This window comes from Camelus dromedarius, chromosome 30 (genome assembly GCF_036321535.1).
Source record: "Camelus dromedarius isolate mCamDro1 chromosome 30, mCamDro1.pat, whole genome shotgun sequence".
In the NCBI taxonomy this organism is placed as follows: domain Eukaryota; kingdom Metazoa; phylum Chordata; class Mammalia; order Artiodactyla; family Camelidae; genus Camelus; species Camelus dromedarius.
In genome coordinates, this window is record NC_087465.1 from 13,544,433 (window position 1) to 13,557,721 (window position 13,289).

The 13,289-nt window shown below is 39.6% G+C and overlaps 1 protein-coding gene across 2 annotated transcripts in view; it reads left to right on the forward strand.

Moving 5' to 3' along the window:
• The window catches only part of KCNB2 (potassium voltage-gated channel subfamily B member 2), a 344,982-nt gene that overhangs the window by 130,127 nt on the left and 201,566 nt on the right, over positions 1 to 13,289 (forward strand). The gene's annotated exons all lie outside the window — the stretch shown is intronic.

A 13,289-nucleotide genomic window follows, 5' to 3' on the forward strand; every position in this document is an offset into this window, starting at 1 on the left:
AGACTTCCAGGTGGCATAGCCCAAGAGGCCATGGTGTAAAAGGATCAGAGATCAGCCAAGTGGTCGGGGCTGGGGGTTTGGCTGTGAGCAGTGCGGATAGGTGGTAGTAAAGCCCTTGATGTCGGCAGGATTGCTCAGGCAGAGCAGAAAGTGTTAAGAGGGCAAGTTAGAATCCTTGGAATTCACAAGATTTGAGACAGGAGGAAGAAGAGAGGGCAGGAGGAAAAAAGGAACGTCATCTGTCCCTGCCTGACCCTTCCCTCCCCCCAAACTGTAAGTAGGTTTGATAAATCTGTAGAGATTCAAATAATCCCTTTTCTCTAAAAAAGGCACGTCCCTGGTACAGTACATCCTGGTACCATGGGGAACTCTTGAATATGTGCGATTTGAAAAGACTATTTGATCAGTGACCGACAGCTGACACCAACCATCACTAGAAGGCTTAGAACTTTTTTAAGATTTGGACCAGCATCAGTGTATTCAGTGTTTGAATTAGAAAGCCACCGAGTGCATGTGTGGTATGTGTAGTTCTACACCAAGATGTTCACACAGAGTATTCCAGTTTACTTTCTGAGGTGCACCCACCTGAATTTAAATCACGCTCATTATGCTTCTACCCTGTGCATAAACACGGTCATCTCTACTCTTTACACTCTTAGTCCTTCATCTTTAAATAACTTATGTCAAAGCAAATTTAGGAGGTTTCCAGGTTATGAAAATAAAATGATAATTTTACTAAGGTCAAGAAAAGCAAGAAACATTTCACTAAGGTACTACGACAGGACTCTGTTGCTGTTCTGAAACACATGTGTGGAGTCAGTACATAATGCCATTCTCAGAAATCAGAAAAAAAGCTTCTGACATTGCACTGTCTGTGACAGGACATACTGATGTGTATAGGGCTCAGAAAAGGATGACTCGGGGTTGGGGAAACCTGACTCTTAGAATCAGCATCCCATGTTCTTACAGTCGGTTTTTTTTTTCCCTTACCATGTTTCTGACAATCCCTTTTTTGTTCTTTAAAGTTCTAAAAACAGTATGTGCAAAATGTATGTTCATAAAAACTGGGAAAGTTTTTCATGAATTCATTGACAAATGTTTATTTGAGTTCTCTATGCCAGGTCTTGTCCTTGGACATGGAAGTACCATGTTGAATGGACCAACATGGCCCCTATCCTCTCAGCTTGCATTCTGTAGAGAAAGACAGGCACAGGGTATTAAAAATGAGGTCTGGTGGGTCTTCTGACATTGGAGAGCCCAGAAGCCATGCGAGCATGTAGCCAGAAGCACCTGACTTAAGTGTAGGTCAAAGAAGGTAGCCAAGAGGGGATGTTCAAGCTGAGACCTGCAGAAAAATGGCAGAGGGGGTGAGGCAGGGTCAGAAAGAGGCAGCAGAGGGAATGTCAGTCAGTGCAAGAAGGTCCAGATGCCAGAGAGGGGATGGTACCTGGGTCCGTTTGTGGAAACAGAGGAAATTCAAGGTGCTGGAAGGGCAGCACGTGAAAAGGAGATTTCTGCTGATGTCAGTCCTATTTGTTTGAAACATTGTCTGTAAGATGACATTTCTCCTATTCAAAACACAAAATTTCTCGACTTATGCTTCGTCAAAACCTTGAGCTTTCACACAGAAAAATGCTCTGCCCCTTAGATGGAGTTTGTAGTGCAGGCCTGTTGTAGTGTAGCCTCCTCTGTAAATATCCTAATATTAGTCTCACAAGCTATCTCTGGGCTTCTCCAAGTTCACAGTGTGTGATCCTTCTTTTTTTGGAAATTTCTACCTAAGAAACTTGAAAGAGAATTGGAAGCAAAGCTACAGGGAAAGAAGTTGGTATTGCAGAAAAGCCATCAATAAATTCTCTTACCAGCATGGTAAGCGACCTGAAAACAAACTTAACCTCAAACACAGTACATCAGCCAGTGTTCTGTAAGAAATTGTTTCTTGTCACTGAGTGGTAAGTAGTTTTCTAAGCCTGAGAATGATTGTTCACCCATGGTAGGATTACATACCCTGGTTGATTTTGTTTAGAAACAGAACCCTGAGGCACAGAACTCAGAGATTAAACCATATCATGTTTATCCAGATCAATACTTAGAATTAAATGTGTGTCCTAAATAGCCATCGTAAAATTACTTTGCTCTCCAGGACAATGGTCTTCTTCCAAGTTCGATGACATAGAATAATGAGGATGAGGTTCCTATAGAATTCCCTTGGGAGGTCTGATCCACATGAATGCTCGTCTCACAGCATCAATTACCTGGGAAGCTCGGTGTGAAGTCACTGGGGAATGCTGCTGAGAATAATAAAAAGCATCCTCTCTCCCTGGCAAAAAGCTGGTGATGTCTCCACAGCTCTTTGAGATGAAAGAATCTGATTCAACTCACTCTTTGCTGTTGATAGCTTTTGATAGTAACATATTGAAATACCTATTCTTGAAAACAAAGCAATTTTTAAAAACTGATTAATCAGTATGAGTGTTTTTATGGTATTTTCTCATGACTTTGTGAGCATTTTTTGGAAGTTTTAGTATTTTTCTCTCAACTCAGTGGAAATTTTAGACTGCCTACGTGACCATAACAGAAAAATTTCCTCACTTAAACAGGTTTATTTTGTGTGTATATTATATTTAGCCTGTTTTCAGGCTTGACCCGTCATCTTTCTCCCTCAGTGAGTGATGAGAAAACTGTCTAAGGAGATTTATTCTTTGTCATTTGCAGCAAGTGTGCTGCCTTGGGGTAGACATGTGACTTTCTCTGTGGGGGACGGGCTGCAACAATGGAACTCATTAACAATAAGATGGCAGCAATAAAAATCCAAAAATAAACCATGATCTAAGTATTGTGGCTTAGGTCACAAACTGTATTGTTCCAGAAAGTTACGAGTTCGTTGGTTTTTTCCACTAAAATTTGGTTTTAGTAATTTCATTTTGACCTTAAACAGTGATGGTTCTGCACTAGCACGTGAATTCTAGAAAGACGTAATGGCCTTGGAAATGGAGACATTGGTCCGCGTTCTTTTAGTTGAATGTCTTTTTAAATAAGATGCACGATGCCTCTAAATCCTGTGTCACAGAGGCCCAGAGGCAGCCTGCTCTGGATGCCTGATGGGCAGCCATGGTTGGGAGCTGGATTTGTCAATGCCAAGGGGAGAGTAGGGACTCCTGTGCAGGGCAGCTGGAGAAGTCTTGGCCACAGAGGACCGGGCAGGCCAGAGTCCATGAGAGGAAGTGTGGAAACACCAGAGGCTGACTGAAGTCCTGGTTACTGGAGATGGAATTAGAGTCTGGAAACCTGGGAGGCAGAACCCTGAGAGATGCCAGGAACACCACTGCTGTGCAGCTCATCTGCAAGGTATATCCTATCTGTCCCCAACACTGACGTCGAAATGATCTTTCTAAAATACCCATCTGATCTTCAGATCACCAGTTTGAAATCCTTCATGGGTCCTCTGATTTTCAGGTTAAAAAAAAAAATAAATGACCTCTTCTGCTTGTCTCAGGCCTTTTTTAAACTGGTGTTGGTCCACCAGTCTTGTTTCCAGTTGTTTCCTGTTGGTACCAGGGATGCCCTCACGCCTTAGGCTGCAGAACCTGTGAAACTTCCCCAAGTTCATGGTGCTGTTTCACACCTCTGTGTTGGTGCTTCTGCTGGATTATCCATCCTCTTTGAGCTATCTTATAGCTAATTCTTCCTTAGCCTTCTTGGATAGGCTGGGTTGAAAATTCATAGTCCCCCACAATACCTTCCATATGCCTTTACTGTAATATTCACTACATTTTACTCTAATCCTTCATTATTTGGCTCTCCACTATGTCATATGCTTCCTGAGGGCAGAGACCAGGGCTCATTGCACTTTGCATTTCAGTGCCCAACGAAGTGCTTAATAAATATTTAAGGAAATATTGAATTTGCTAATTAATTAATTAACTACTTTATAATTACTGAAGGGAGAAAGAAAGGAGAGACTTTAATTCACTCATTCTTTAACTTAAGGTACATTGTGTTTATAAATAACCTTAAAACATTTCGAGTCGAGATAGATATACAGGTGGATATAGATATAAATTTAGATAGATCGATAAATAACAGAGATAGATTGTAGTTTAAAAATTATTTCATTCGTGTAATTGCTCATCAATAAGTATGTATTGAATGACAGCTGTTATTGAGATGAAATTTACATACCAAAAAATTCACCCATTTTAAGTGTACGTGTCAATGATTTTTAGTATATTGTCAGAATTGTGCAGTTATTGCCATGTCCTAATTTTAGAACATTTCCATCAACCCAAAAGCAAAGTTTGTGCCCATTTGCAGTCACTCTCCCAGCTCCAGGCAACCACTAATCTACTTTCTGCCTCCATAGATTTACCTTTTCAGGCCACGTCCAAAAATGTAATCACATCTCTGTGATCTTTTGTCTTTGGGTTCTTTCACTTAGCATAAGATTTTTGAGACCTACCCACGTTGCATAGATTATCTCAGTATTTCATTTCTCCTTATTACCAAATAGCATCCCATTATATGAATATTCCACATTTTGTTTATCTTTTCACTGGTTAATGGACATTTTGTGTTGTTTCCATTTGGGGGAATAAAATGAACTTTGGAATTAAAGAAAAATTCTTCTGATTTTGAGTCTGGCTTATGCTTTGCATTGCTACCTATAAAATCTGTCTTTATTTTACATTTGTTAACCAGACTGGGACCCAGCTTCTTTTATTTGTGACAGTAAAAATGGTTATTTTTTCTGAAATTATTCATTCCACTACCAAATCTACATTAAAGCCTGCTCTAGCCATGAAAAAAAAAAAGTTCAAATTGCTAAAAGTTTAAAGCTCTATAGTCATAGTGGGATCCTGCAAGAGAGATTTTTCTGAAGCCAACCTGTCACATTTTCTATATACATTGAGCTTTGAGACATAGGAAGAATTTTATTTCAAGTCACTTGCTCCTGTGAACAGTTGCTGTGTGGAAATGGACGTGATTTTCATCTTGAATCCTTTTCAAAGTGGACTTGTCAAATGCTGTACAGTAAGAGGAACTAGATGATTCAATAATTATTGTTTTCTTCTCTCCCAAGAAGCAAATCGCTGTCATTACCAACTGTCATCAGTTAAATCAACTATCATCTCAGTGTCTGTAGACCAGCTGAAGATCCCTCCTTTAATGGAATAAAGCCAAAAACAAGCATTCTCATTTCCCACAAAATCTTTCTGCCTGTCCGCACACATGCTTGCCTCTCTGGTAGCACTTTGTACTTTCTCTAATTCTCACTGTCTGTCACCCCCACTAGACTTGAACTTCCTTGAGGACAACAGCTAAATCCTCCTTGGCTAGGGCCATCATTTCTAGAAGTGCCCAACTTCAGCTTTTGATATGACTTTAAACAATTTACCACTAAAATTGTATATGACCATTTTATTCCATGGGGTCATCAAATGCATGGCTGTACTTCCTTAAGTTAAAACTATAAAAGGATACCATGATTAGTTAATTCAGACACTGCAGAGCATCCAGAACCATGTGCTACGTGTCTTTTAAGACAGCAGATACAAGAAGAATCTCACAAAGTCCCTCACATTTTAAAATCAGAAAAGAGTGGTTGATTCTCACATTTGCCAAAGCTTCTGGTTCCATCCTCCTGAAAAATAAAGACATCTGGATGCATAGACGGGGTCTTACAGGTAGCCAGGTGTGTGTCCTTTTTGAAAGATCTCTGGCAGATCCTGAACTTGCTGTGTTGACAGAGGTGAGTGTCAAGTCAGCCTGGTACCTGTCTTCATATGATGGGCGGGTTCAGCTCCCCCAGGCCAAGGGACATTTAATCTGTTTCCTTTTTGAAGCAAGTGTTTATATAACCTGACGTTTTGAAAAAATTGGCTTTGTCTTCCCCAGTGCCTGTGGCTCCCCGTAATTCTGAAAAGCAAGCTCTCACAGCAGACATCACTGTGCTCCAAGCACCTGACTTTTGCACAGAATAAAAATGAAGTCTCACAGCTGTGAGGACACCTTTTATCACTTTGGACAAATAACCAGTTGACTTAAATCCTCTCATAACAGCCAGTGCTGAAGTTGCAGTCAAAAGAGAAGTCTTACCTACTTGAACTAATGCCATTTTACTGCACAGTGGGAAACTCCTTCCAGTTGATAATCGGTTTTAGATCCTGAAATCTCAGCAGTAGGAAGCCTTATAATTATTCCAGCGAATGTAAGTGGTAGTTTTTACTCTTGTGTAAGGAGCTAATCTGTTTGCTTCAATAATACTCAATTTCTGCAGGTGTCACAGGTTAATTGCACATCGTAGTACAAATACAGCAAGCTCACAAGTCATTTGATGTCTGCAAAATTCTAAAGCCCAGTGATTCCCATGGAGAGCCTGGAAGTTTCTTGATTCTTCAGAGCTGGTCATCAGACACATGGGTGGACTTGGAGGGTATGCTAAGTGAAGTTAGTCAGAGAAGCACAAACACTGTATGATATCACTTACATGTGGAATCTAAAAAATACAAAAACCTAGTGGATAGGACAAAAAAAAAGAAGCAGACTCAGATATAGAGAACAAACTAGTGGTTACTAGCGGGGAGAGAGAAGGGGAAGTGGCAACACAGGGGTAGGAAAAAAGGGTTATTATGGGATTATATAAAATCACGTGTGTGAAACTTTTGAAAATTGTAAAGCACGGTAGAATTTAAAGAATGTTTCATTCAATAAAAAAAGTAAAAAAAATAAAAAATAAAATTCATTTCAAAGCTGGTCATCAGGGAACTTTCATGGCAACATATATTGGCTCTACTTCATTTCTATCACCGACTTTCTCCTTCTGTAATTTCAGTATTTCCACATGAGATGACTAAAGATCCCTGACTTCCTATTTTGTTGCTACATAAAGTGAGTTGTTTGTCAGTGGTCTGCGATGAGATACATATGATAGTTTGTGTCTGCTGAATCTAATTATAGAAACTGGGGGTGCATTTTATACATGTTGGGGTTTTTTTAAGTTCATTTTTCTATTCCTTAATTTTTACTGTATTTGACAGAAGTATCCATCTGTGAAGGACTTGAGTAGGGGAAGCAGACCCTTTATCCCAGGTAGTTAAAGAAACACTACCCCATTCTAGCAGCACCTGGCTTGTGAGCAGAATGGACAGGTCCCCATGTTTCCCACCTAACAATGTGGTTTGCTGTTATTTGGGAAAGTTAGTGGGAGAGTTTGTCTCCTCCAGTGGTTTATAATGTCTTCCGTCTGGCATCATGTCAACATCCAAAGATCGTATTTTGGGATGAAGAGACACGTGGGTCTTGAATTCTAGGCTTGTACCCACCAAAGTGCTCCCCACACCTACATGTCATCCCATCCCATGTACATAATCTCACAAATTACATAAAATAGCTTTCTGTTTTATTTCTGAAACTATATTCCATAATACTAGGTTTTTTCCCTACTTTGGGGTTATTGGTACTTAATATTATATTACTCACTGCATTTTAAAATATATTGATAGCTTTCCTAATTCGGGATTGTTTTTGTTAAAGTGGTGAACTGCAAGCCAGCCTAGGTCTCTGACAAATCTTCAGTCAGGTAGTAGTGCCGATGGTGACTTAAGTCTCACGGATTTTGTCTTGAGGCTTTGTGCTAATGGTGAAATTCTGCAACTTGCTGCTGATAATGAAAACGTGTGATTATCATCATATTATGATAGCATTATCCCTGACAACCCTCTTTTGGTCACCATGATTAGCTGCCTTGTCTAATTTGAACAAATGAGGAGCAGTTGAGTACCTTTGCACCAGCTCCTTCCATTTATGGCTGGCTGGTCTTCAGCGACAACCAGGCCTGTGGATGGTGTTTACACCATGGGGACGCTGGCCGGGGCCTGGGGAAGATGCGCTTCCAAGAGCACTTTTCTTACTGCAGTTGCCATCTGCTCTCTGCACAAAGCGGAGACCACTCTTTTAGTGCCCAGCTGTCTTTTCACAGAAGCACTGCTGTCACACACATTGTCGTGTCTGAGAGTACACCTGTGGATGTCAGGCCTTGTCCTTCCCGTGCCCTTGTACCAGGTTCTATGGGACTTGTTGAGAGACTGTGTCATACAAGGAGCATAAATCCTACTGTCTGTCATCTTGCACATCCACCCCACAGCCAGAGAGAGGGCAAGTTCTATGTTCTAAAAAAAGCAACAACTCTCTGCAGAAAAATGTCACTCATTCTGCCCCCGATTGGGCCCTGGCTCGGGAATATATAGGCATTTCATAATATTTCAGAAATATTCTCGGAAGGACTTAAAATTTAGCCAGTTTAACCTTATCTGAGGAAGCCTGCTTCTCCCAGGAGTCACAGGGTTTCAGTTTGTACTAGATGTCCCCAGGGAGGAGAGAACGGAGACGCACAGAGAAACGGAGGCCCCGGGAGGGAGAGAGTAAGAATGTCCCCGTCTCTCTCCCGCCCCTGCATCTGGGAAACATTACCTAGAAATCAGCAAAACCTGGATTTCCCCTGGACATGCTGCTGTGGCTTACAGTTCAATATTCTGTTTTTCCTTTTGCTGAACAACAGGAAAACTTGCATTCAAATTGACCAGTATTCCAAACAGAATATAAAATGTTTATCCTGTGGATGAAATAACAGATACATTGGGAAAGAAGTTAAAACTGTAGTATTAAATGTGTACATTTTTATATCATCTGCTGTCCTTGGGGGAGAGGAAGAGGAGTAATTGTAGCATAACTCAATTATGAACTATTAAAGGACATGGAAGTACTGGGGCCTAACTTAATTTTTGTTTATTCTGCAAAGGTCATTCCTTAAAATATCCTCTTGCAGGCAGGCAGAGTATTTTACTTTGCATAAGGTGGCCATGAAGAAGACTGGCTTTTAGAGTCAAATCGGCAGGTTTGCATGTGTGACATAGTCACATCTGTCCACTGGTATATATGTGCATTTCCTTTTGTCTTTCCAACCATAAGCCCTCTGCAGTGCTCAGAAATACCAGGATTTATATATTGTGTGGATTTGTTCCGTTTAAGTGTTCCTGCATTTTAAAGAGAAAGCTGCCTTAAGCAATCATTCTAAAGACCAAAAATAAATCCATCATGTAGCAGCAGTTTTGAAATAACATTTTTTTAACGTGTATGGAAAAATTAGATCAAAATGTTCTGGAAGGTGGTGACTTCTACACAGGCATTAAAAAAACAGTGTTTTCAAATCCTGTCAGCTATAGCAAAATAGGGGATATTATATACTATTTCATGAGTGTGAGCTGTTGATAAATGGGTTTCTTTAAAAATACTGAGTATAATGTGTTACCTACACTATCAATCTGGATCAAGCAATAAGCAATAGTAGTGACTATTTTTAATAAAAACTTTTATAGCATCTGGGTTTCCATCTTTTCTCATTAAAAATATTAAGTTTCTTAAGTAAGTAAATATTTCATTTGTTCAACTTACTAAACTCTATGTTTCAGGCTTTTTTTAAACAGAGAACAGTCAGTTACAATGTGTCAGTTTCTGGTGTACAGCACAATGTCCCAGTCATGCCTATACATGCATATATTTGTTTTCATATTCTTTTTCATTAAAAGTTATTACAAGATATTGAACATAGTTCCCTGTGCTATACTGAAGAAACTTTTTTTTTAATCTATTTTTGTATATACTGGCTAACATTTGTAAATCTCAAAATCCCAAATTTATCCCTTCCCACCCCCTTTTTCCGGTAACCATGAGATTGTTTACCATGTTTGTGAGTCTGTTTCTGTTTTGTGGATGAGTTCATAGCATCCTTTTTTTTTAAGATCCCACATATGAGTGATATCATAAGGTATTTTTCTTTCTCTTTCTGCTTTACTTCACTTAAATGACGATCTCTACGCCCATTCATGTTGCTGCAAATGGCATTATTTTAGTCTTTTTTATGGCTGAGTAGTATTCCATTGCATAGCTATACTACAATTTCTTTATGCAGTCATCTGTCGATGGACATTTAGGTTGCTTTCATGTCTTGGCTATTGTATATAGTGCTGCTATGAACATTGGGGTGCATGTATGTTTCAGGCTCACTTAAATTTTTGTCCTAGTTAATTCATTAACTTAAACATATAAAGCTGAATAGTTACACTTATAAGCCTGTATTTTCTCATCCGTAAAATGGGTTAATAATATATCCTATTTAAAGGGAACTTTTGAGGAATAAATGAGACAATCACTGCTAAGGAAATAACACAGTGCTTGGCATTAAAGTAAGTGCCCAGCATATGAACGCTGTTCTTGTTAGTTAGTTGTAGAGAACTTTCAACGTCTATTCTACTGCCTTTGCTATCTCCCTCCTCCAGTTTTGAGAAGGAAATGAGGAAATAAAAATTCAGATTTTAATATTGCAATATTTAATGATGTTTCTTCGACCTGGAAACTTCACCCTGTTAGCACTAGAAATAGTTTACTTCAATACAGTAAAATATCTCCTTCAAAAAGTAGGAACCAGGTATTCAAGCAAGTATGGTATTTATTTAGAGAGTGATGAATTTTCCCATATGAACCTGATTATAAGACTACGGTGTTTTCAAAGATGACAGATTTTAAAGGTTAATCAAGTCATTGAAGCAACAAGCATTTTAGAAGATAGTAGCCTTCTTAATCAGTACTGGATGTCTCATTTAATTCATCCATGCAAAGATCATATGTTCAGAGGAGAAACTTCTACAAGTGACAGAGGCAGAGCCATCAGCAAATTAAACAAGAGCATTATTTTTTTTTCTGGTGTAATTTTTCTCTTCTTGACTAATTTAACTCATCTGATGTATTTCCTAGAACTGATTTTTGACACATCAGTGTATCCATAACCCCTGAGTGAATCACTGCCTGACTTGGGTCCTTGTTTAACGTACACAGCCAAATCATTCTAACAATTTCTTTGCCCTAATTGCTTAATACTGTCTGTCTGTTTTGTATTTTCCAAGACCTCTTCCAAATTAAGTATCCTCTGTACAAGGTGACACATCAAATTAGTGACAAAGATAGAATATGGGTTGGCTGAATTGTGGTCCTAGGCTACAGCCCACGAAACACACCGAGACAGTGATTTTTTCTAAAGTGATTTAGTAGCTGGCACTTACGGAGTCATCCATTGGAGGCGGTTTGGTGTAACCTTGTCGGGGGACCGGGAATAAATCTAGTTTTTGAAGTTTCCCTCCCTGCTTTCCTTCCTTTCCTTCAGTAAATATTTATTGAAGGCTTTCTCTAAGTGCTTTGGCAAGAAGCCGGGGGGAATTGGTTGTGGCTCCTGCCCTGAAGGGGTTGATAATCTAGCAGAAACACCAGAGCAGGAATAGCCTGAACTCATCTGCTCAGTGGCATGAGAGGTGTCTAAAGTGAGGGGTCATTCACATGGCACAGATGATTTCAGTGTTGGAAATTAAGGAAAATATGAATCTCTTGGAGCCCAATAAAGGATTTAGACCTTTCTCAGGAGGAATAAACCTCCCAGTAAGCATATAACTTCAGAGAGTTTATGAAACCACTGGAGGCATGTGTGTGTGCATGTGACGTTTGTGATGTATGTGTATGTGGTATATGTGTGTGTGGTGTGTACTGTGTGATGCGTGTGTGTGGTGAGTGTAGATGTGCACCTGTGTGTAGTTTGTGTGGTGTATGTGTGTTATACATGATTATATATATGGTGTACATGTGTTGTGTGTAGCGTATATGTATGTAGTGTCAGTTTATGTGTGGTGTGTCAATGTGTGTAGTGTGTATTTATGTGTGTGGCATGTGTGTGTGGTGGGAGTCTGGTTAAGAATCTTTGACTTAGTGAATGAGCATTTGACTTGAGCCTTCAAGTAGGGGCAGCATTTGGATGGAAAAGCCATATGGGAAGGAGCCTGGGACAGCGAGAGCAGCAGGAGGAAACTGGGAACCAAGGAAGCACAGCCATCAAGGGAGCAACCCTTCTGGTCTTGGATTCTGCTTTCTTGTTTGAGAACCACTTTTCTGTTTAAATCACCCTGCTAAACTTTAGGGACCTTCATGAGCCACAGCCATGCTGGAAGTTTCTTATTTTCATAAAAATCCTTTCTTTTCATCATTTATCTTTTCTCTCTCCTGAGAAGAAATTATTTTTTCTATATAGTAGTCCATCTGAGAAAAGCAAGTAAAAATAATGGCTTTGTGTCATTAATCTGTTTTTAAACCTACCTGTGTACACCTAACATGCGGTCATCTTCCTAAGAAACTTGGAATGTCACTTAAAATCATACCAGTCATTTATACGAGAGACTGAAAAGTATTTATCTGAGAAAATTACTATTTAATCACTGTAAACATCACTACTGCCTTACTCTTAAAGTTTATCATGCATTTGGCATTATTGGGGGTGTTTCAAGGTCTGTCTGCAAAATAGACTGGTACAGCAGATAACTAACCAAACAATTCACTTTCCATAGCATGTGAAATATGTCTCAGCTTTCTTATCTTAGGAAGAGATGGGCTAGACCCGCTCCTACAATTGCAGTGCAGATGGGAGGAGAAGTAATAGTTGTACAATGCTTGTGAAAGGCTCTGATTCATAGTAAGTGCTCAGTAAATGTCAGCGATCGTCAGCATTTATTTTTACTTTTACCTTAGATATTTTCTGTGTCTTCTCAGTACCTGATTCTCCAGCTAAACATCTTCTACATACTATTCAGCAAAGGTTTTACCCAGGAAGTCATCACCCCCTAGAAGCAGGGCCCTGTTTAAGTCAGTCCACTTTCAGAAAATTCAGACTCACAAAACAGATAATTCGGGGGAGGAATTATTGACATCTCTCTTTGTCCATTGGGCTGCTGTGACGGAACGTCATAGACTCAGTGGTTTGTAAAGAACAGAAATTTACAACTCTGGAGGCTGGGAAGTGCAAGATCAAGAGTTGGTGTCTGGTGGGTGCCCACTTCCTAGTTCATAGACACCTGTCTTCTCACTGTGTCTTCATGAAGCAGAAGGGGCAACGATGCTCTCAGAGGTTTGTGTAATTAGGGCACTCATCCCATTCATGAGGACTTCACCCTCATGTCTTAATCACCTCCCAAATGCCCCATCTCCAAACCTAATCTTGGGGATTAGGTTTCAATATATGAATTTTGGGGGGGTTGAAACGTTCAGTCTATAGATACATAAAAAGTGATTTTTTTTTTAACAAGAAGCAACATTTGAATAAAAACAAGAAAGTATTACTTCAGGTTCCTTAAATAAGTTCCTGTAAAACTGGAGTTTTCAAAGTATGATTCAGGCACCGGCAGCAGCAGCATCACCTG